Source organism: Lygodium microphyllum, chromosome 16 (assembly GCF_053477565.2).
Source record: "Lygodium microphyllum isolate KBCC chromosome 16, Lygodium_microphyllum_v1.1.10, whole genome shotgun sequence".
Lineage (NCBI taxonomy): Eukaryota > Viridiplantae > Streptophyta > Polypodiopsida > Schizaeales > Lygodiaceae > Lygodium > Lygodium microphyllum.
The window spans coordinates 75804437-75830273 of record NC_141150.1 but is presented as its reverse complement, the minus strand read 5'-3'; positions in this window follow the sequence as shown (position 1 = coordinate 75830273).

The following is a 25837-nucleotide window of genomic DNA, read 5'->3' as shown; positions in this document are numbered from 1 at the left end:
GAGTCACACTCTGCTCGTAGTTACAGGCCAGAGGGACACCATTACAACGAGTACATCATGTTCCACACCTTCTCTTCTAGTCATATGCGTTTGACAACCCACACTGAAATCCCTCCTATGCAAACAATCTTATTCCGTATCAAGGCCTAACTCTTGGATTGCATCTTGCAGGCTTCCAGAAGGAAAACATGGAGAACCACGGACAGCTGGCGTGCACAGACACTCTTCGCAGACGACAAGAGCACGTGGCACGCGCCCCTCCCCCGGTATGCTATGTGCCCACTCTCAAGAGATATGCAAAGAAACAAGGACCTAAATGGCACCATCCCGGAAGAAGGCCTAAAAATCCTCGAACCAGGAAAGTCAAAGCTCAGCTAAGCATGCAAGCCGGGGCAACACCAGTTGCACAAATCCCCCACAAGCGCTCAAGCACCAAATGCCCACAAGCAGGAAAGGCGGACAAGGACAGGGAAGAGTTCGCGAATTAGTTAAAAGCATTTTGGAACTCGCGGCGGCCCGTGATTATACCATCCATGTCCCAGCCGACATGTGCCCTACCCGATCTCACGACAATCCTGCACCAGCACCAGCCCAATCGCCCAACCAATCGGACTCGCCCCGCCTAGTAGAAATTGACTAAGCCCTAGGATGTACGAGCAGCTTAACAAGTTATCAGGACCTAACATTTTGTCTTTTGATGGGTGAAAGGGAAACTCCCGACTCGTGCAACTTCTACTGCCTATAGCTAATGTATACTGCATCTTTGACAAGCGATCGCATATGCAGTGCAATTAACATCATAGCATTTCGGAAAGTCATGTTTTAACATAACTACATTTGTTGAATTACTTAATGAAATCAAGCATGTGCTCTCATGACGTGACAAGTGGATGCAGGATAACATAGGTCTTCGTGAAAACATGTTCAATGCCTAGGTCACTGCAAAACCACGATCGTGCACTAACCGCAACAAAGTCACGCTGATGAACGTGAACCATCACCCTCGTGAGTGCACACATCGCATGAACCCATGCGTAGTCATGGGCTTTCTTGGGTCACGCTCTGCACTCACGACGGGGGGCACTGCAATCGTACCGATATCGCAATAATGGCTCCCTTAACAACGAGGCTAGGGCAAATTCATCACGGTCACATCCATTTCTCGCACCTCCAAGGCTTGACATGTCCCGACCTGTTGAAAGGCTCACATCCCCGCATATTGCACTGGTTGTACTATGGCACCAAAAAAAAAAGGAGCACATCACCACACCTAGGGGTCCTCAAATTAGGTGCGTCCAGTGACCTTGGTCGGCTGGCTCCGTCTCTAGTCCCCTAGCCCCTTAGCATCACCGACAATACTTCTGGGCACATCAAGAGCAGGTCTATCTAGCATAAAGAGGCTGAAGTGGAAAGGTAGGATCTCCCAGTGACAATGTAGTATCCTCTATATCTACAGATGATGCCTCCTATGAGGGCATGGACTAGCTGGATGTGAGTGATAGGCTTTGTAGTCTCTGTGGCTTTTTCTAGGGTGGTCCCCCATGCTGAGGCCGTCAGGACTGATGAGGCCTCTGTGGTGGAGGGAGCAGTCAATACTTTGTAGAACTCTGTGAGTGCACATTTATGTGTGGTTTCATGTCTCTACTATTGACTCTGTAAGAGATGCTCTCTGTGGTGGCATAGCTCAGAGACATCTTCTCCCCAGGGTTCAGTTTTAGATCTCGATCATGCGCCATTTTAGGAGAATGGATTTGAAATTTTATCTTATGGGCAGAGGGGTAAAGTTTAGCTCCCCCTCATCTCTCACTCACAATCAACCAAGTGCAGCAATTGACCTACTCTTGGTCTTGAAGGATTACAATTTGATCACCTGGACTGAGTGCTAGAATGGTGTTAGAGACTGGTAAGTATTTTAGAAACCTTCATGTCAAACCTCATAGGTTGAGGCAAATTTCTTTTGATTGAGGAAATACATAACCTTTGATAGTGGCCCAAATCCCTCTCTGAACAAGCAATGGAAGCACCCTTGGATCTCATGGTACATTGGCCATTTGCATAAGTAGTGCTCATTTTTCTATGACTTGAGCTGACAAGGCTAGCAAATTATATCCTTTGGGGGAGGGAGTCTACGTGGTATCTACCTATCTTGATCCAAAGTTGATGTGAGGATGTATTGAGCTATCTAATGGTGCATTATACACCATGAGACAGGTGTGCATCCATGTATCTCAAAGCTTAGGGGATATGTGTAGAAGATGCTTCTAGTAGAAAGCCATCTTTGTCCCCAAATCCATTATAGGTATCACCCATGTCAAAGCTATGTATCTAAATAATGTCCATCTTGACGATGTGGTTCAGCTCTTCTTGGTGGAGCTCCAAGTGGGGGCAATCCAAGCTGTACTGTAGTGATGGGGGGTAATCCATGTGTAATCCATGTAACTATAGCCATGCCTCTTTCCAAGCATACTTGCTAGAGTTAATGACATGTTTATCATGATTTGGGGAAAACATGTCTTGGTGACGTTGACCACTAGGTTGAGAGGCAATCAATATGGAAAAACTAGTATTGGATCGTAATTTGCATCTGGGATTTAAGAACAAAGGGGGGGGGGTGTGGGGGGGTGTGGGGGGATGGCATTTTACCTTGATGTAGCGTTATTCCTTCTTATGTTCTTACTTACTGCTTGTAAATTTGACTTGAAAGTAAAACTAGGCACTTCTCACAAGGTGTCCACAAGTTGCAAGCCAAGAAACACTAGGATAAGTTATGAGTTAGTAGTGTCAAGATTGTGGGAGAGAAGGAAGGAGTCTCACTTGAAGCTTTCTTGCTTGCACAATGGGGGAATACACACAAGGGTGGAGGCTGAAAACAGTTTTCCTCTTCTTAGTTGTGTAAGCCAAAAGAAGTCTTATACAAAGAAATAGAAGAACCCTATATATGGGTCTCAAACCAAACTCAACTAACTAAGGTGGCATACTAACTGAGCCACGAACTAGAGTAGATAAGGATAGCTATCATGAAGCTATTATTCATGGGCGGTGTACCAACCGCGTCTGCAACTGACAAGTCGGTGACATAAATACACAACGGTCACCCTGGCGTATCACGAGTGGAGCTCGATATCTCAACACTCCCCCTCGAGGTCAATCCCAATTCCTTCACACCAAGCAGGTCTCTGAACTTGCGCAGCTTCTTTGCGCCCAATGCCTTCGTAAATATGTCAGCTACCTGATCCTCTGTACTGACATAAACTAGATCAATAAGACCTAGTAAAACCCTCTCTCGCACATAGTGATAATGCACGTCAATGTGCTTTGTTCTAGCACGATAGACTGGGTTATTTGCCAAGTGTATACTACTCATGTTGTCACAATAAATGACAACTGGCCCATCTGTAGACTGATGCATATCATAAAGTAGCTTATGCAACCAAGCTACCTCACATGCAGCCATTGCTACACCCCTATACTCAGCCTCTGTGCTCGACAAGGCAACTGTAGGCTGTTTCTTGCTGCTCCAAGTGACTGCAGCACTCCCAAAAGAGAACACATATCCACTGGTAGATCGTCTATCAGAAATACTACCAGCCCAATCAGCATCAGTGTATCCATGCAGCTGTATCTGAACCCCAGTCTCATAAAATAGTCCATACTGCAATGTGGACTTCACATACCTGAGTATGCGTCTAGCCGCATCCAAATGCGGTTTCCTTGGAGCCTACATAAACTGACTTACCAATCCAACAGCATAGCTCAAATCTGGCCTGGTAATAGTCATATAAATCAAACTTCCTACTATGCGTCTGTACATAGTAGGGTCTTCCAGAAGCTCACCTGCATCTGCGCTCAGCTTCACATTCTGCTCCAAAGGAACTGAAATAGGCTTACAGCCTGTCATCCCATATTTGGACAGCATGTCCAATCCATACTGCCTCTGCAAGAGCTGTATCCCACTTGGTGATCTAATCACCTCAATGCCCAAGAAATAACGCAGCTCTCCCAAATCCTTCATCTCAAACTTCTGCTTCAATAGCATTTTCACATGAAGGATATCTTCATCACTGTCACCTGTCATAATCAAATCATCAACATAAATGACAAGTAGCATAATACCTTTCTCTGTTTTTCTCACATAAAGTGAGAAATCTGCCTTGGAAATCTGAAAGCCAATAGTGACAAGATACTGTCCTATCTTGTCAGACCATGCTCTAGGTGCTTGCTTCAAGCCATACAAGGCTTTCTTCAACCTGCAAACAAACTCAGGATGAACATCATGCACATAACCTGGTGGCTGCTCCATATAGACCTCTTCTTGCAAGTCACCATGCAAGAAGGCATTCTTTATATCCATCTTATGTAAAGACCATTCCTTTGATGCAGCCATAGCAATGACTGCTCTTACGGTTGCCATCCTTGCAACCGGACTGAATGTTTCTTCATAGTCAATGCCATATGTTTGTGCATACCCCTTGACTACTAATCTTGCCTTGTATCTGTTCACAGAACCATCTGCATTGTGCTTCACCTTATAAACCCACTTACAACCAATTGCATTCTTACCTTTAGGCAAAGGTACCAATTCCCATGTAGCATTTGCTTCCAAGGCATCCATTTCTTCATCCATGGCTTTCTCCCATTTTTCTTTTCCCATGGCTTGCTCAAAAGAAGTGGGTTCTGGTTCCTGTATCACCTTGACCATATATGCATAGTGAATGGCTATAAATCCATCATATTTCAGCCTATCCAGAGGATACCTAACTCTGGTAGACCTGCGCAAAGTGGGTTCACTCCCAGGTGCTCTCAAAACATCCCTGGTCTTCCTTACTCCAGGTGTAACAATAGAAGGAATACCCAACTCATCATCAATGCTCTGTTCTGAGCCACTGGATTCACCATCCAGATAAGAGTGACCTGCATTCACATCAAACATGGGCTGATCTACCTTCTCTTTTCCTTTTCGTGATACCTGCATACCACTATTTGCGCTGCCTTCAAAAGATTCTCCTGATCTCAATCTGCCTGTCCATGGCGAAGAATGTGAACCACTACTAGAGGACGCTCCAGGTCCACTAATATTTTGTGACTGCTGCTGTGAATTCTGTGCAGCATTACCATTTTGTGCATCTACATCATCAATCACATTTACTGGTTTATACCAGCTACTCATCTCATCAAAAACAACATCTTTGCTCACTGTAAACTTACGACTAGAAGGGTTATAGCATCTATACCCTTTTTGCTGCAGAGAGTAACCAATAAAGATGCACTTCTCAGCTTTTGGATCCAACTTGGATCTCAACTCATCTGGCACATGTACATAGGCAATGCAACCAAAAATTTTCAAATGAGAAATATCTGGTTTCCTACCAGTATACCTCTCCTCTGGAGTCATTCCATGTATTGCTGCAGTGGGAGTCATGTTCATTATGTAGACTGCTGTAGCAACTGCTTCAACCCAATAAAAATCTGGCAGGTCTTTTTCATTAAGCATGGCACGAGATACCTCTCCAATATGCCTGTTTTTTCTTTCTGCAATTCCATTTTGCTGTGGGGTATGACTGCATGAATATTGCTGCTTTATGCCATGCTCCTGCAAGAACCTTGCAAACTCATTTGAGAGGTACTCTCCCCCTCCATCTGACCTTAGGCATTTTACTTGCAGGCCTGTTTCTTTTTCAACCATAGCTTTAAGAGTTTTGAAATGCCCAAAAACTTCACTTTTCTTTTTCATAAAATACACCCAAACTTTTCTGCTATAGTCATCAATAAAACTGACAAAATAATGACAGCCTCCAAGAGATGCAGCTTTAGTAGTCCACACATCAGAGTGGATTAATTCCAATGGCTTCTTACTCTCTTGAACATGTCTAGGAAATGGTTTCCTTGCCTGTTTTCCAAACTGACAGGCTTCACATACCTTATGCATTTCTGCAACCTTGAATTTAGGCAATCCTGCAACAATGTTTTGGGCCTGCATTGATTTAAGTCACTGTACATTAACATGACCAATGCGTTTATGCCAGATATCAATATCTGCAACTACACCGGTCCCATGTGCAAACATTGCTGCACTCAATTCAGACATGTCTGCATCCAATGTAAACATTCTGCCCTTCTTCTTTCCTTTTGCTATCAAGCGACCTTTATTTTTCATATCCTCAACAAAGCATCCATGAGGATTAAATCTGACCTGCAAGCCCTGCTCAACCATTTGACCAACAGAAACCAGATTCTTGGTGATATTCGGGACATGAAATACATCGGACATGTATTTCTTTTTCCCATCCTGCATAGACAAAGGAATTTTTCCAATCTGCACAATAGGATGTGCAGTATCATCACCAGTCTCCACAAATCCTGGTTTTTCCATTTTCCTTGCATCCTCCATCCATTCTGCATGACCTGTCATGTGGTTTGATGCACCTGAGTCAACATACCATACATCGTTGCTTTCTTCTGCACTTGTCACAGAATTGTTCATATGCTGCACCATGAACAAATGCTCATTTCTGTCATCACCCTGTCTACTAGAAGATGCATAATTCCCTTGTTGCAGTTTTCCATTCATGATGTCATTCTGCTTTTTATAGCAGTCTTTAGCCATATGACCCATTTTACCACAGTAGTAGCATTCAACATTACTGTTTGCATTTTGGCCTCTCTGCCATCCACCACGACCTCTTTGGCTCCCCCTGCCTCTAGAGTTACCACGTCCTCCTCCATAGGACTGGTTTTCTTGAGTTTGCTGCATATTCTGATTTCTACCACGGCCTCCAAATCGGCCTCCTCTACCTCTGCCTCTACCTCTTCCAGTATTTGAGTAGAAGACAGCTTCTTTTGAAGTTCCTCCTGAAGAAGATGCACCACCATTTCTCTGCTCCTCAGAAATTAGAAGACCAATCAACTCCTCAAAATCAGGAAATCTTTCACGAACTGAAATGGATGTCCGAAACTGCGCATAATCCTTTCCTAGACCATTCAAGGTCACAGAAACTAAATCATCATCTTCCACTGGCGACCCAATGGAAGCAAGTGCATCTGCAATCTTCTTCACCTTCATGTGGTAGTCATTGATGCTCATACTTTCTCTTTGCACATTATGCAACTCTTGCTTGAGCTGCATTTTCCTGGCTTGCGTATTTGTGCTATAGATTTTTGACAAAGTATCCCATGCCTCCTTTGGCGTACTTGCATCCTGAATATGCACAATCATAGAGTCTGAAATACTGATAGACAGCCAGTACATAACTTTCCTGGCTCTCTCATGCCATGCTTTGAATGCCTGCATTTGCTGTTGATTGGGAACATCAGGAAGAACTGGTTATTCTTCATTTCCTGCAACAAATTCCCAATATCCTTTTCCCATAAGGAAATTCGTCATTCTAAACTTCCATGCTTGGAAGTTGTTCTTGTCAAGCTTTTCAGTGACAATCTGTGAGAGAGAATCAGACGCCATTACAGAATACTGCAAAAAGTTCTGTCACTGCAAAGAACACAGCTTCAGCCTCACAAGGGCAAATCTGCAAAACTGGCGAAAGTGGTATTTGACCACACAGTCACTTCCTAGTGACGATTTTGCATAAACAGAAACCAAGGATGATTCTATAACTCCCAATGTCTCTGCGCACAAGGATACGATGCAATTTCTGTGGTAACTTTTCACCGACCTGTAGAACAGTGGTCGCACAGCATAAAACAGGGCTTTTTCCTGAGTGCGTGCAGAAAACTTCCGCCTCCAAAACAGGCCCCGAAATGGCCTCAAATCAAAAAAACAGGGTCGCCAAGAGCTAAAGCTCCGTCCCGCAGCATATACTGCCCTCTTGCTTCAGCGCGAAGGGCGTCTCAACCTGAGACAATGCACTCCTGCAATTTCCGGCTTTGCTACCTGCAGAGATCTGCTCCCAAAACAGAAAATGAAAGCAACACTGCTCCTCTTACCAGAACACCGCGAGCTTGGATTGCTTTCTTAAGCTCCTTACCACGAACAAGGCTCTGATACCATGTCAAGATTGTGGGAGAGAAGGAAGGAGTCTCACTTGAAGCTTTCTTGCTTGCACAATGGGGGAATACACACAAGGGTGGAGGCTGAAAACAGTTTTCCTCTTCTTAGTTGTGTAAGCCAAAAGAAGTCTTATACAAAGAAATAGATGAACCCTATATATGGGTCTCAAACCAAACTCAACTAACTAAGGTGGCATACTAACTGAGCCACGAACTAGAGTAGATAAGGATAGCTATCATGTAGCTATTATTCATGGGCGGTGTACCAACCGCGTCTGCAACTGACAAGTCGGTGACATAAATACACAAGGGTCACCCTGGCGTATCACGAGTGGAGCTCGATATCTCAACAAGTAGGAGAACTCTGGACATTTAGATGGTACCAACATATTCAAAGGAGAGGTACAATATTTACTCTATTTGTTGTCATTGCCCTTGGGGCTTTCTTGTTTGCCTTGTAGACAGTTCTTTGCATTTTTTAAAAAGACATCTATAATACACTGTCTTTATTTAATAGCCATAAACAGGGTACATTTTGTGAACTACTGAATTCATGCTAATCAATATTACTTATTGTAGAAATTGATAGTAGTAGGGTAATGTTTTTAACTATGAGAAAAAATGGTTACTTTCTTGAAATGGTCTCAAGCACTAAAGGAAGGTTTTTCCTGCATGAAACATCTATTTTGTTAGGTAACCATGAAACAAGGTTCCATGACTTCTTCGTGGTCCTCACGGAGAGAGAATGTATTTTAAAAAGCATATATTTTGTGTTTATTTTTTCATTGTGCAAGATCTGCCATGGTATCATGATCCCTCTCTTTGTAGATAGAAGGATCAAGAGAATGATCGGATTTTGAGAAAGATAGGACTTGCCACAAACTCAAGGAATTTGTCCTTGAGTCGAGAGAGAGAGAGAGAGAGAGAGAGAGAGAGAGAGAGAGAGAGAGAGAGAGAGAGAGAGAGAGAGAGAGAGAGAGAGAGAGAGAGAGAGAGAGAGAGAGAGAGAGAGAGAGAGAGAGAGAGAGCTAGGTTTTCTTGTAGGAGTGGGAGACCAATAAATTCTTGTGATCGTTGCAAGTGAGCGTCATCCTTGCTCCAGTTGAGTTACACTAGTCCCCAGGAGGTGTAGGAGCTCAGTCCCAGGCAGTGTTAGTAGAAGTAGGAAGCATATACATGCAAATCATCAAATTTTTGTCCCATGTGAAAAATACCACCGCACTCGACCTATCCGAGTTTGGGATTCAGACGGTTGCAGTTGGCTGAATGCTTTCGGCCATTCAAATGGCCACTATTCAGCCACTATTCTTGATTATGAGCACGTAAGCCTTGACCATATTTACAGTAAAAACAATAGAAGTGCATGCGCTCCAATAGCATCTATATAATATGAACGTCTTAGTGTCATGAGTCTTTACTTTAAAAAAGTGAAAGTTTCGTATAATTACTGAAGTGAAAGAGAACACACTTTGAATGACTACATGCCTCTACAATCTACTTATTCTACTACAAGTTGTGACATGTAGTTTAGAGGCAGCAATAAAGTGGAACAAGACTAGAAAGAGATGGAAAAGATAAGATAGAGAACAAAAATATGGGAACCAAACTCTTTCTTGTGTTTCTTTACACAATATAGAGTAGATAACAAAAAACTATATGAAAATAGAGTCTTCTCAAGTGTGACTACAAACACAATAAATAGACTGGCACTATAACTGTGATGCTTGTATAGTAGGTCACTGGTGTAATCACTCATAACAATAATATTGAATCACTAGTAAGTGCAGAATGGTCATTAGCCTTGTATGTCCTCCACATGTATTGAATTGGACTTCCCAACACTTGCTACCACACTTAATCCCATATCATGTACTCATTGTGATCACCTTACCTTGTGAAGCTTTTGTTCATGCAAGGCCTCTATAAAAATGTCAATTACTTGATCCTCTATGTTGCCATAAACTAAGTCAATATCATCTATTAGGACCTTCTTTCCCTTAAAGTGATAGCGCACCTCTATGTGCTTCATCCTTTTTTCAATGGCTGGGTTTCATGCTAATTGTATGTTGCTCATGTTATCATAAAATATAATAATTTCTTCATTAATCTTCTCACCCAAATTAGCCAATAGTTTTCATAATAAAACACCATGGCAACACCTATAGTTTTTGAAATACCACAAGTGGCCATGGAAGCCCATCTATACTCGATGGAGCAACTATAAGTTGCTTTTTCTCCTCCATGTACAACACCATTTCCAAGAAAAAAGATAAATACCATGAGTAGATCTTATATTTGACACAATACCAACCCAACTAGCACCAATATAACTACTATATAATTGTACCAATCTCCCAACCTCTTAGAAAATTCCATGGAGCAAGTGGATTTTGTTAGCAGTCATGATTGTCATGCTTTGTCATCTCCCACCCATGAGCCTTAGTCTAAGTCAAATGAGTACTTTAAGAGCTCTAACTTGTCTTCTACTTGTTTTGACGGAGGAGGGGGTGGGTACAGTGGAGGCACCTTCCTCTCAAGGCCTAGCTCTCTAGGGTGCATCACGTCATGAAGTCGCCGTGTGTTTCACCTTGTCATGGTTAGGTGGCTCGGGGCTTCCACCAACAATATTAGAGTGGAGATGGTGAGTGTATTCAGTGAGAGTGAGGGGGATGGATAGTCTTTTTGTGGGGTGATAGGTGAGTGGGGTGTTGTGCCATAGTGAAGGGTTTCAAGGGTGCATCCTTTTGTGAGCACCAAGAAAGTTCTAGTGACATGTGAACTCCCTGCCCGTTGGGGGGAGGTGATAAGGTGCATTGCTGTGACGCATTAGCATTGTGCTGTGACACAAGACCATGCCATGTCAACCTCGGTGTCGCATTACCATGTTAAGGTGGGTTCCTAAACCGACGAGGGATCTGTGACGTATTGTGTTGAGTCGTGTTATAGTGCCATGCTGAGTTGGCATGACATGTTGAGTGCGATGTGTGTGATTGGGACTGAGTGGGCTTTGGAACACTCTCACTCTAGTGCAATTGGTTTATTGCCCCACTCAGTGCATTTTCTCCTCCAATCGGGATTTTGTGTGTATTTCCCAGGCAGTTTCTACATATGTCAATGTATCTCCTCACTTATCAAACATTGTCCACTATTTCCGAGATTTCTCTAAGCACAGTTGGCATTTTTACTAGCATTAAATGCTAGTCGGCAACTTTTTTGGCCCAAATTGCTAGTCGGCCAATTTTGGGGTTATTTGGTTGTGTATAGCCTTCCCCACTCAATTGGTAGACAACCTTCCTTGGAAAATGCACACTCTACACTGCATCATTAGCTTGATCTGGTGTCCTCGCTGACCCTGTGACTGCGAGCAAGGACATATCAATTCTCCTTCTATATTCAACATTCTTCCCTTTTTTCCTGTAGATTTCTTTCTTCTTTTCTTGTAGTCTCTCTCTGTTCCTTTGTCTCTATGTTTTTGTTCCCTTCTATTGCATACTCTCACATAGTATCAAAGCCAAACAAGAGGACACAGAGCTATGGAGCTGCAACACTATGAGTTCAACTCAACTCTCGAGATCAATCTTTCCTCTGTATGAGCTTACAAGATTTTGTCCTAGTGCATGTGCATGGGTTGTAAAATGCAACAGAAGTGTGGGACAAGCTTGCTTCTATATACCATTACAAGACATTTGCCCACTGGATTAGTTTGAAGAAGAAATTATGGATGCTCGCTGTTGATGATTCCCCTTCCATAAAGGATCATATCAACAAGTTCGAGGATACCAGGGATGGTATATTTAGAGGTATGTCTCTGATTCTTTTGACTCAATTGCCATCTCCTTGGTTCGATGTCTTCTACACCAGCCTTCTTACATCAAGGACCCAGAAAAAGCTTCTATGGGGAGGAACTTGCTCCACTTGTTTTGGAGCATGACAAGCATGCTACAGAGATAGCAAGTGGATCCACCTCCACCAAAACTTCTGTTGTAGGATCGGAAGGGGGGAAGAAGAAAAAGAAAAGTCAAAGGCTAAAAGACATGAGAGTTTTTCTAGTTGTGGTCGGTGGTAGTTGAGGAAGGCGAAATGTAATAGATCTCCATGCTTTCGATAATAGTAGCTACAAATTTGACGTCAAAGATCCTCTATAAGTCGGTGGCCTCGATTGCTTGAGAAATTCAATGAATCTTGGACTCTTATGGTCCATATCCAGGTCTAATAGATTGAAGCCTCCTTGTTAGAAGCTACTTCCAAGACTCCTTGACTAGAAGAGGACATATGTGACAACGAGATTAACCAAGAATATTTTGTTCGGATTATTTAGATCCATGATCACCAATATAGCTAGTATTTGATAAATTGAAACAAATATATATCAAAATCGGGGATCAATTTCAGACCATATCATTATGTGAGAAATTCCTTAAACTGGGACTCCTTGACTTGTCAAAACCATACAACCCCAATGCAATCGATTTGGTTCATTGAGTCTATTCATAGGGGGCATTTTTCCTTCTTGAACCCCATGCTTCGCTTTTAGTTGGGGATTGTAATCCTATGTCCTCACGTCATACTTTATTAGTGAAATCGGCGAGACTAAGATATAGCTACTTATAGTTTAGAAAGGGTTAAGGAAAGAACAACCAATGTATGTGATCCATATGAACGATAGGTATAGGTGCCTATAGTTTAGAAAGGGATAATGAAAGAATAAGCAACGTATGCAATCAATCTAAATAAGTAACAAATAAAAAGGACAACAAGGGACACGCATGACTAAGTGATAATAATGATGTTCTTTATGAAGAACTAACATAAACATCTCCATCTAGGGTAGTGAAACATGAATTTGAGTTGACCCTAGGAGCCAAACCAGTATCCCAAAGACCTTATAAAATATGGATATCCAAAGCAATATAGCTTAAAGAGAAACTAAGACAAGCAAGTGAACACGGTTTCATTCAGCTAGGTAGCTCAGCTTGGGGATCCCCCAATTAGTTCTTTTAGGAGAAGAAAGATGGATGTTTTAGGCTAAGCCTATGCATTGAATTCATAGGCTTAAACTAGGCAACAATAAAGAATAAGTATCTTATATCCTAGATTGAAGAGATCCTTGGTAGACTGCATGCGGTTGAAGTTTTTCAAATGTTGATTGAGGTCCTATAGGGTACTACCATATTAGGATGAAGGATCCAAATACTCCAAAGATTGCCTTTTTTACACATTATGGCTAGTATGCTCTCATAGTAATGTCTTTGAATTTGCCAACCCACGTGTCTCCTTGAACATCTTGATGTTGCATATTTTCCAAGTTCCTTATTATCTAGAAGACATTGTAGTAGTAAGAAAGGATGTCATTACTATTAATATTGTAACAGTGGGGCAACACAACCAAACCAAGGGGACAAAGAGAGGGCATTGAGAGGAAAAAAAGATAAACAGGGAAAGAAAGATAGAGAATGTAGGACATTAGGGAAAGAGATGAGCAACACGATCATACAATGAGGGTTAAGTAGAGGGAAAGTTTACCCTTGTTGATTGGGCAAGAGTAGTGTGACGACGTATAAACGACATGAAATTTTGACGTGAAATTGACAAGAATTGAGAGACAAAAAAGCGAAAAGTAGGAGGCCACATCTCTTAGCTTGTCTCATCCATATATATCATCACTCACTTGATATGGCAGCTAACTGGATAGGCTCACAAGTGGGATTATGCCTTACAATCCTCCTCCTCCTCCTTTCCAAGTGGGATTATGTCTCCTCCGAGTATCCAACAATCCTTTCCACGCCTCTCATCCACTGTGCCATTCATTCAGCAACGCAAAATGGGCTTACTTAGTGTTCATGCGAGATGTATCGTCCAGGTCACGCAGAATTCTGTGGATAGCTCGCACTACATATATCCCCAGAAGTAGGGGTCTGCGCTCGTTAGCAATCAATCAATGGTGTCACCCGCAGTTAAGTAGTTCTACTTACCCGTGAGTGGCTTGTAATTCTTCCAACGTTGCTATTTACTAGAATATTCGATGCAGTTTGCTAGAATATTCGATGCAGTTTGCTAGAATATTCGGTGCACTCATTATTCTGCACTTCTTGCTTGTCGTCCTCTTCCATTTTCGATTCGGGCTTCCTTTTTGGGTTGTAACATTACCCCCCTCCTAGTCGAGTGCCAGTCCCATGGCACTTGTGGGTAAGGGCTCCGGTCCCTAAAGGAGCTCTCTCCTCTAGCTGTGAAAGGAGCTCTTTGACGTACTCATCATAGCCCACTGATGGCATCACTACTGTAGGAATGGACGTTGTGGATGCCTCCATTTTTTGCTTCTTTGGGTCTTCTCTTGACTCAGCATCTGCAAACTGCCGATCTCTTTGTTCCAGTTGTCGGGGCTCCTCCACTTGAATTTGGAGCTACCTCTTGCACCATATTTACCAGGTATTGCACCCATGCCATGAGATTGCTCCCATCCACCGTGGTTGAGGTGCCTTGGGTGGATGCAATAACTGGGGTAGTAGGCACAATAACAACTGGGATTGGATAGAATTGTCTCTTGCCCTTGCCTTCTGTTGTTACTAGTGGTACTGCGATTTTTAGCACTGGGGCACTAGTGCTTGGGCCTTCTTCTCCTTGCTGGCTCATGGTAGCCAACTCCTCCTGCATGTGGAGGGTTGCTCTATCGACATACGTATTGCTCGAGCCACATCTTCATCTTCCTTTCTTTGTAGCTCGTCTGCCTCTTCTTTTGCTCTCCTCTTTCTTTCCTCTCTGGCTCTCTTAGACTCCTCTTGTATCCTTTGTAATTCGACTTCTTCTTTCCTCCCTCTCTCTTCTTCAGCCTTCTTTGACTCTTTTTGAGCCTTTTGCAAGTCGGTCTTCTCTTTTTTTGTCATTCTCTCCCCAGATTCTTGCTGTTGCTTCAGGGGAGGAGTCTTCTTCTTTGGCTTTTTAAGCCCTCCTTGGCTGGATTGTGTCTCCAGTTCTTCCTTCTTGCTTACTTTTCTTTCGTTGGACTGTTCCTGCTCTCTTGAGGCGATGTCCTCTCGGGTCTCTCCTACTTCCTCTTCGCCTACCACCTCTCTCATTGCCTCTTGGATGAGGGCCATTAGTACTCCACTAAACCCTATGACTAAAGCTTTTGAGGTAGGTTTCTTTCTTTCTGTTCCAACTTTTGATGCTACGGATTCTCTATCGGCTAGCCTACTCCCTAAGGCTAGGTGCTTTGGAAGATTGGTCGATCGTCTTCTACACATAGCCATTCTAGTTAATCTCGTCGAGAGAATAGGTTGCCAGTCTCTCCAACAAAGGCACTCCAATTCGGTGCATGAGCAAGTTGTACCTTTGGCTTGAAAACAATGTATGGATGACCTTGGCATGGAATCTCACTTTGGGGTTAGGATCCTGATGCCATCATTCGTTAGGACTTGGTCCTTGTTCATGTTGAGCATGGCATAAACATCCATTTTTGGTCTCCTCTCCACCTTGGGTACTAACCCTAGTGCATTCTCCACCAAGGCCTTGCTCAGCTCTACCTGCACCTATTTGGCCTCTTCGCCTCTGCCCATAGTCACGGTGCCACATGCTCTATTAGAGTCATAGGTTCTCAAGAACTCTACGCACCGATTGTAGTTAGCCTCCTGCCCAAACTTTTCAATGTACTTTGCGAGGTTGCATTGTTCTATGATTCTTCTGGTTGCTTCCTCCTCGGCCACTACCTTGTCGATGTTATGGATGGTCCTAAACTTTTGTTTATTATAGGCCCAGTTCTCGGTGCTATATCGTCTTCTCTCTTCTTCCATGAGAAGGGAAGTCGATGGGCACGGTCTTTCTGTCTTGCCATCCCTAGTTCTTCTCGTAGCACAACAAGCTTCCAGTAGTTCATTTGGAATATCATTTTCTCCACAAGAAGACAAAGGGATTGCAACACAATTTTCATTTCAAGAAGGAATTCATTTATGCCAAGCAAGCATTTCCTCCTTATTCTTTTTAAGTATAAAATCGCATTCCCTTCTTTTCACTTTTAGATTTCAATTTTGAGGTTCTCTTATTGTTTCTTTTTTCTTTTTGTACTTGTTTTGTTTTCTTTCTGGTGTTTTGATTCTCAATTGATCTCGCTCCCCCCAAGGATGATGTGAATCCTTCCGACGAGGATTATTGGTTGAAGGGTTAAGGGCATCCATCGCATGTTCAGGGTTCTTTACTTATGCATGAGCCAAACAAAGTGCGTGTTGTATTCCAAGTTAGCATAGTGGGGTCCATGTCAAAAGGTTGGATGCCTACTTGAGTAATGTAGGTGAGGACATTTGTTAGGAAGTCATCCGAGTTGATTGTGCTGGCAAGGTGTAGCTCTTCCTCAGTAAGGATGCGATCTAAATAGGGGTTGGTCATGACATGCTCTTGTAGAGGTCATTGCGAGCAATCACCAATATCCTATAGGAGGTGGGAGCTACATAAGATGGCTCGTACTTAGAGGCTTTGATTGTGCATCTCTAGTCATTGTTGGTCAGAATATGGTAACCCTCTTGCTCCCATTGAAGTCGGAGAGCATACCATTTTTTCAAGAAAGAAGAGTCATTGTCGGCTAGGTTTTTTAACTCTTCAATGTCATAGGATGTAATGAGTCATTGTTCGCGTGCTTGCTCACGAGAAATTTCATTGGGGATTAATGCTTGAGCTACCATGGGGGCCTTAATGAACACGACTTCTAATTCCTTCCAGGTGTAGGGCAGTGTGTATGCACTTCTTTTGCCAAAGGCTCTTCTAAAAGACCTAAGTCTAATCACTCAAATATTTAAGCAAGCATGATAAATGTAGCATCCAAATGTCAAATGCAAGAAATCAAGTCATCCCCTTTATTTTCAGCTAAGTCGTCAAAGGCCAAGGTAAGGGTGGATCACTGCTCATAATAAGAGGGTTTAAGGCATGTAGTAAAAGGCTGGTGTTTGATTGGACTAGATAGCTCAACGACTTCTGTTGATCCTGAGGGTGCGATTTAGCCGCTTGTATGCGAGGTTTGGTTTGCGATGCTGATGCTATGTTGTTTGATGCTTGTGATGCCCTTGAGGCACTAGGAGCACTAGATTGAGGGAGATTGGAAGTAGCAAGCTATGGTTTTTGTTGGTAGTTTTGTTGAGGCTTTGCAGGCTTAAGGGTTTTTTTGGGCTCTATTTCTTTCTTCTCTCTCTCTCTAACATTCTTTGATCTTTGAAATGAGTAAACTAACTTGATTGTTATTGTCTCACTTGAAATGCACCACTCTTTCCATGCATGTAATACAAGTCCTAACATGAATTGAGAACCATTCTTTCAATTAATAGAACACAAAGACTCACAAAACTTATGACATTTTTCTCATACGATTCAAAATCCCATTCTTTATATTGCATTCCTAAATGGCATAAAATAGTCAAATATGTTTTTTTTGAAATCTTTGGAGGATATGTATGTATTATGACAAGGCTTGTGTAAATTTACCAAAGCCAATCTTTGCAAATCAATCGACTCACAGATATGTTATAGGCGAGGACAATCCAACCAAGGTGTACTTAATAACATGATGTTATACATCATTGCTATAACTAGAGATAAGTGTGAGCATTTCTCTAGGACAACTGGCAAGAGGAATGAAGTGGGGGACTCACGCTCTTCGACCACCGCCAAGACCCACAGACCGCTTATTACTTTAAGCATTTCAAGCGAGCAACTAATGGCTATCTCTCACCTAGCCATGTGTGCTCTTGATCCTATGAGTGTAGCGGGCTTACCCTGATACCCGAATGACTAACCTCCTCCCTCCAAGCACTTCGGTAGCTCCACGATCCCTCACCCTCACACACTCACTCCCTCATACTCTCACACTCCCTCTCTCAAACACAAGCACAAGCACTGGCAAGGAGAAGAGAAGAAGAGAGCCACTGTAGCCACACACCAAGAATGAACTTCTCTATTCACTTTGTGACTTTTTACATGCCCTCATCCCTTTGGGCACCCATCCCCCTTTTTACTTGATCGGCCATTTTAGCCAATGTCTTCTTTCCTCATGTATTTCCTCTTTTCATGACTCTTTTTCTGATGCCAGGAAGCATATTCCACAGTGGATTCCGTAAAACTATATTTATTTGCCAGGGCTTGTATACAAGGTGAATTCCTTGTGTGAGAAGTTGATGGGGATGCCAATCCTTTTTTGGGCTTCATGTTAATTTAATGTGTATGTGGGTGACTCCACAGTGGGTAATTCCGCAAAATACATATTTAAATTAATGGACGTTTATGAGTTTAGAGTGCACTCATATTAAATTAAGGTTAGGACGGAGTTCCAACCTATTTATTTATTTTGTAGCTAAAGACCGCTAGGTATTCACTTTTGTCAGTTTAATTTTATTATTTTTTAACAATTGTGAATGCTTCAGTTGATGTGTAGAGCAGGCCACGGTGGCGTTGGGAAGCCATGGGCGATAGCGTGTATTCAAATTACCTAGAAAAAAAAATCATTTTTGATGGGTGCACATCTTATCGTTAAAGGCATGGCACTAATATTTATTTAGGTGTGCTTATTTATTAAAGCACTTGGAAAATATTTATTATTTTGTATGCTCATGGGCGCACAATTTAAATATTTCATTATTGGACATTGTATTTGGGCACATCCCCCGACTCTTGGGCCGCCCAATCGCTTTATTCTTTATTTGGATAAAAGCAAACACAAAAGTTAAAGCTTGCTTATTGTAAAATTGGACTATTTTTGAGCTTTGATATGAATAAATTTATAAATACATGCCTTGTGAAGCGCTCACACAAGGCATGGGGCGAGATTGAACCCAATTGGTCTTTTTACCTCATGTCGTGCAAGTCTATTCTCTTGAATTTTGAGCTTAAAGTAAAGTTCTTTGCTCTTGGGGACCTTCGGGCGCTCGCTACGTACACATCCAACATCCGATTTGTATGCTAGTGGTATCAGAGCAAAGCTCAGATCAAGGGCTTCCACTTACCATCTCGCATGAAGGCAAAGCTCTTGGAATGAACAGGCTCTACAGTCAATCTCGCGAAAATCTATCAATACCAATGTGTTCTTGGCAGTGAAGAACCCCCTGTTGTGCTATCAGAATGCGAAGGACCACTCTCTGCTGTGACGGAGGACTACCCGAGAAGATTCTTTGTAAGTCTCTTGGGTATAACAAATAGCAAAGAAGAAACTTCATTAAGTTTAAGTTTATTAAGCGTAAGAAGCTTAAGAAAAGCTTAAGCTTTTCCAAAACTTGATGTCAACGGCGACAACATGTACTCCCTGGTGCGGCGACGTCAACATCCTCTTATTGTGTCGCAGATCAGGTGATTAGTCAAAGCTTCTTTCTTTCCAAGCTTAAGCTTAAGGCTATGAGCTTACACTAAAGTTTCAAATTTCAATCTTTAAACTTCCCTCTAGTGGGTATTCACACGGAGTACTTCTACAAATCAAACCCGAACTGGTTCTATAACTCCCTGCAAGCCTCTGTTTACACACGTGCTCTGACATAGATTATTTTCAGCAAGTAGATTGCTATACGCAGTCTGCAAGGATTTCATCAATTTTCGTACCCGCAAAAAAGAGAAAGATCGCAAAAAAAGCCATTTAAAAAAAAACAACCCTTGTGAACCCGACTTTGAGCTATGCTCATCCCGCTAACAAGATTTCGAGTGTGTGAGGTTGTTTGAAATTTTGCATGATGACCGATCAAAATATGGGAGATTTTATGGCCAAAGGTGACTTAGCGGAATCAACGATGGAGCAAAAATTGGACCTAATTATGATGCAGCTTCAAGAGGAACAAAGAGCACGCCAAACTTTGCAAGCTCAACTAGCCACTCTTCAACGATCTACTATCGAACAAGATGGACCACAACCCAAAGATGTTATACGATGTATGATCGATGCAACACTTGAAGCACAATCTATCCGAAAAGAAGCCAAGATAAGTAAAAGAAATTTCAAATTCCGTACTTTTAATGGACTACGTGATGGAAAGACTATCCTCACTTTTATAAGTCAATTTGATGATTATTTCCATAAAAAACAGTATGCAGAAAAAGACAAACTCAAGTGCGTCACTAACCATTTAGTGGACAGAGCATCACTATGGTGGACTATTGTTTGCAAAAGTATTGATTGTCCTACTACTTGGGAGGCTTTCCAAAATATTTTTTTGCAGAATTTTCTTCCACCTCAATTCCACGAAAAAGCAATAAAACAGTGGGATCTCCTACAACAAAGAGATCATGAACCTATTTCACAATATACGGAGCATTTCTAGAATGCCTTATTGCAACTTCCAATGCTCGAAGATGTATTTGAGGCGATCCATAAGCGCAAGTTTATGTTTGGTTTACTTGGTCACTTCTATGCGGAGGTGAACATGTTCAAGCCAACGACTCTTGAGGATGCGATTTCTTTGGCCCATGATGCTAAAGACAAAATTCGAGGACGAGAGAAGTGACCACAACAATTCCCAACTAACGGCAACTTCAGTACAAAGCAATTCAATTCTAACTTTCAAAGATTCATCGCTTTATTCCATCTTCTTTCTGTAAATCTTGGACAAGACCTTCCGCTTTACCAACAAACACAAATTGAAATCCTAAGCTAGCTTTCCAACCAAATCCCAACATTCCTAAACTCCCAGCCATTACCAATAATGTTTCCAAAGTCAAACCTATAGTCTGCTATAAGTATCATCAACCTAGACATCTAGCGGTGAATTGTCAATCCAAAAAGCCAACTGTTCACATCAACTACTTGGGAGCAACTGAAGATGAAGACCATGAAGAAATGCCCGATTTCACAGAAGATGATAATGATATCAGTACTACTTCAGATACTTTACCAGGTATGCCAAATCCTTATTCTTTATTAATGATGAAATGTCTTGTGCATGGTAGAGAAAAGATTGTTTTACATGATGACGGGAGCACACATGATTTTATTTCTGTAAAATTGGTCAAAGCATTGAATTTACATACTGTTTCAACCCATTATCGCATCAAGGCTGCATTCTTAGGCACTAGATACAATGGAACACAAGAAGTTCATGACTTAGAAATTAAAATTGGCGATTATGTTGAGGGCAGAAATTTCTTAGTTGTGCCTTTGCAATCTAATGACATTATTTTAGGAATGCCTTGGCATCATAAATATAATCCCGATAAAGATTATTCCATGTATTCAATGAAGATTCATTCTAATGAAAAACAAATAACATTGTATAGTATGCATACCCTTGATAATTTTCCATTGCTTAGTCATACATAGGCTAAACGTGCATTAAGAAAAGGTAGCAAATCATACTTAGTATGGGTGAATGAAATGGAAGCTAAGGAAAATCAGATGCATCCTAGGCACGCACAATTTCTTTCACAATTTAAAGATTGTTTTGCTGCTGACTTACTACCTACACATCTTGAAGATCATAAAATAGACTTAATTCCAAGTTCTCAACCACCATGTAAAGCACCTTATTGACATAACCAAATTGAACAAAAAGAAATTCAAACTCAAGTTGAAGAATTGTTAACCCGAGGACTTATTAGACCTAGTAGTTCTCCTTTCGGTGCACCTACCCTATTAGTCAAGAAGAAAAATAACACCTATAGGATGTGCATTGATTATCGTTCCCCAAATAACATCATTATCAAGAATAGATATCCGATCCCTAGGGTAGATGATCTCATGGATAAGCTTCAAGGAGCCACAATATTTAGCAAGATAGATCTTAATACCATCAAGTACGACTGGATACATTTGATATTTTCAAAACTGCATTTAGGACTCAATTTGGACATTATGAATTCCTTGTTATGCCATTTGGTTTAACTAATGCACTAGCCACATTTAGTAGTATGATGAATCGCATATTTTTGAAGCATCAACATTGTGACATTATTTTCTTTGATGATATATTGGTTTTCAGTAAGAAAGAGAATGAGCATTGTGAACATTTATCCTTGGTTTTCAAATTATTGAAAGAGAATCAATTATATGCTAATCCTGAAAATAGTGAATTTTTCCAAACCCACATTGAATACTTAGGACGTATTGTTTCATCTGACGGGATCAAAGTGAAAAGATAGAATCAATTTTGAATTGGCCGATACCTAAAAATGTGCATGAATTTGTGAGAAATTTTTACAGAAAATTTGTGAGATTTTTTTCATTGCTTGCGTTGCCTTTGACAAAACTATTAAAGAAAGATATTGTATATCATTGGTCTAATAATCAACAAAAGTCTTTTGATTTACTGAAATACGCCTTAACACATGCCCCTGTATTGTAACTACCTGACTTTAATAGACCATTCTTCCTAGTAGTCACTGACGCTAGTGGATCTGGAATAGGAGCTATCCTTATGCAAGATTCAGATCCCATAGCTTACTCTAGCAGCAAACTTAAACCATTTGAACTCAAGTATTCTACCTATGATAAGGAATTGCTAGCCATAGTACAAGCTTTACGTCAATGGAAACACTATTTAATGGGATCTGAATTCATGATCAAAACTGACCAACAAAGTATCAAACATCTCTTTACTCAGCCACAAATCTCTGACCCTCATATCAAATGGGATGCTTTTATTCAAAGTTTTCATCCACTTATCCAATATCAACCCGGAAAAGAGAATGTTGTTGCCGATGCCTTGAGTAGAAGACTGACTATCCATAATATCTCTGTGATATCTTTTGATTCTCTTATCCTTATGAAAGATACCTATGATCAAGACCCCAGTTTTCAAGCTGATTGGAATAAAATTGTTGCAAATAACTGGATTCCAATAGATTCATTGTCTTATTCTAATGGATATATGTTTTATGTAAAAAGGTTGTGTGTAACTGTTCCATTTCGATCATTTGTGTTGCACGAAATTCATTGTCCTCCATATCAAGGCCATAGAGGCATTATTTCTACTTTATGTATATTGTTTGAAGATTTTTATTGGCCACAGATAGAATCTGATGTTTCTAACTATGTATTTGAATGTTTAATTTGTCAAAGAGTTAAGCGACACCATGGTAAGCAATATGGTTGATTAATGCCTTTACCGATTCCAAAACGACCATGGGAACATATTTCAATGGATTTTATTACTAGTTTGCCCAACAACCAAGATAATCACAATATGATCTGGACTATTGTAGATTGATTTAGCAAACAAGCATATTTCATTCCATGTAAGAAAACATTAACTGCATCTCAAGCTGCACAATTGTTTTTGAAAACTGTTTTCACTAACCATAGTTTGCCAAAAGTTATTATTTTTTACCATGATTCTAGATTCTGCAATAATTTTTGGACTACTTTGTTTGCTAATTTAGGTACAAAGATTGATTTTTCATCAGCATTTCATCCTGAAACAAATGGGCAAACAAAAGCTACTAACAGTACAATTTTAGATCTTTTGCGTGCATACACAATTTCAAAACCACAAAGATGGAATACACACTTGCATTTACTTCTGTTTGCATACAATAACACACCACATACAGCTACACAAAAAGCACATTTTGAAATCATTTATGGATATAGATTGCCTACACCTATTACCTCATTGTCAAACAAAGTTAAAGCTATTGATGATACTGTCAATATGCATGCTTCTATTTTTGCTGAAGTCAAAGACATGATTGTGAAAGCCCAACAATCATACACAAAAAAAGCTAATAAAAAAAGAAAAGCTACGACTTTCAAAATTGATGATTATGTTTGGTTACACATTGAAAAGATAATATTACAAAGTGTTGAGAAACATCCTGTTGTTAAGTTTGCTTCTAGATTTTATGGACCTTTCAAAATCATTCACAAAATCAATGACAATGCATTTAAATTAAAATTACCCCAACACTAGAAAATCCACAATAATTTTCATATCAGTTTTTTACGACCTTTTAAAGGCCAATTACCTGTTCAGCCTGTCTATGAAAACCCTCCTTTGTTAGAAGAAGAAAGTGAAATCCTTGAACCTAAACTATTCTAGACACTGACTTCATGACCACTCTAACTGGCCATAGATGCTCTAGATATTTGGTCAGGTTAAAATCCATCCTGTTGAAGAGGCCAAATGGATGCATGCCTGTGACCTAAGTGCTTATTCTTCACTGCTCACTCCACATTGAGCTAATAGCAATTGAGGACAATTACTATCCCACCTCGTGGGTATGATGCCAGGAGGCATATTCCAAGGTAGATTCTGTGAGACCACGGTGGATTCCATGAGGTTTTGCGGTGGATTTTGTAAAACTATATTTATTTGTCAGGGCTCGTACACAAGGTGGATTCCTTGTGCGAGAAATTGACAAGGACGCGTGTCCTTTTTAGGCGTCATGTTATTTTAATGTGCACATGGGTGACGCAGTGGGTGATTTCGCAAAATACATATTTAAATTAATGGACGTTTATGAGTTTAGAGTACACTCGTATTAAATTAAGGTTAGGATGGAGTTCCAACCTATTTATGTATTTAGTAGTTAAAGACTACTAGGTATTCACTTTTGTCGATTTAATTTTATTATTTTCTAATAATTGTGAATGCTTCAGTTGATGTGTAAAGCAAGCGACAGTGGCATTGGGAAGCACTGGGCAATAACGCGTATTCAAATTACCTAGAAAAAATTATCATTTTCTATGGATGCGCATCTTATCATCAAAGGCGTGGCGCTAATATTTATTTAGGCGTGCTTATTTATTGAAGCACTTAACAAATATTTATTATTTGGTATACTCATGGGCGCATGGTTTAAATATTTCATTATTGGACATTGTATTTGGGCACAGCCCCCGACTCTTGGGCCGCCCGACTGCTTTATTCTTTATTTTGACAAAAGCAAACACAAAATTTAAAGCATGCTTATTGAAATTGGGCTATATTTGAGCTTTGATATGTCGTGCAAGTCTATTCTCTTGATTTTTGAGCTTAAAATAGAGTTCTTTATTCTTGGGGACCTTTCAGCACTCACTACATACGCATCCAACATTCGATTTTCACACCATTTTCTTGTGCCCTTTTACATTTACAATTTGTAAATGGGGGAGCCTAGCACTCTTTTACAAAATGAATTACATTGCGCCCTGTGCTTTCTTTGCTAGAATATTCAGTGCACTCATTATTGTGCACTTCTTGCCTGGGATCCTCTTCCATTTCTAATTTGGGCTTCATTTGCTTCCTTTTTGGGTTGTATGGGCTGTAACATTACCCCTCTCCTAGTCAAGTGCCAGTCCCATGGCACTTGTGGGTAAGGGCTCAGGTCCCTAAAGGAGCTCTCTCCTCTAGCTGTGAAAGGAGCTCTTTAACGTACTCATCATAGCCCATTGATGGCATCACTACTATAGGAGTGGACCTTGTGGATGCTCCATTTTTTGCTTCTTTGCGTCTTCTCTTGACTCAGCATCTGCAATTGCTGATCTCTTTGTTCCAGTTATCGGGGTTCCTCCACTTGAATTTGGGACTACCTCTTACACCTTATTTACTAGGAATCCCACCCATGCCATGAGATTTCTCCCATCCACCATGGTTGAAGTGCCTTGGGTGGATGTGGTAGCTGGGGTAGTAGGTACGAGAACAATTGGGATTGGATATAATGGCCTCCTGCCCTTGCTTTTGTTGCTAGTGGTGCTGCGGTATCTAGCACTTATGCATTAGTGCTTGGGCCTTCTTATCCTTGCGGACTCATGGCAGCAGCCAACTCGTGCTACACCTGGAGGGTTGCTCTATTGACATGCATATTTCTGGATCCATGTCTTCATCTTCCTTTCTTTGTAGCTTGTCTACCTCTTTTTCTGCTCTCCTCTTTCTTTCCTCTTTGGCTCTCTTAGACTCCTCTTGTATCC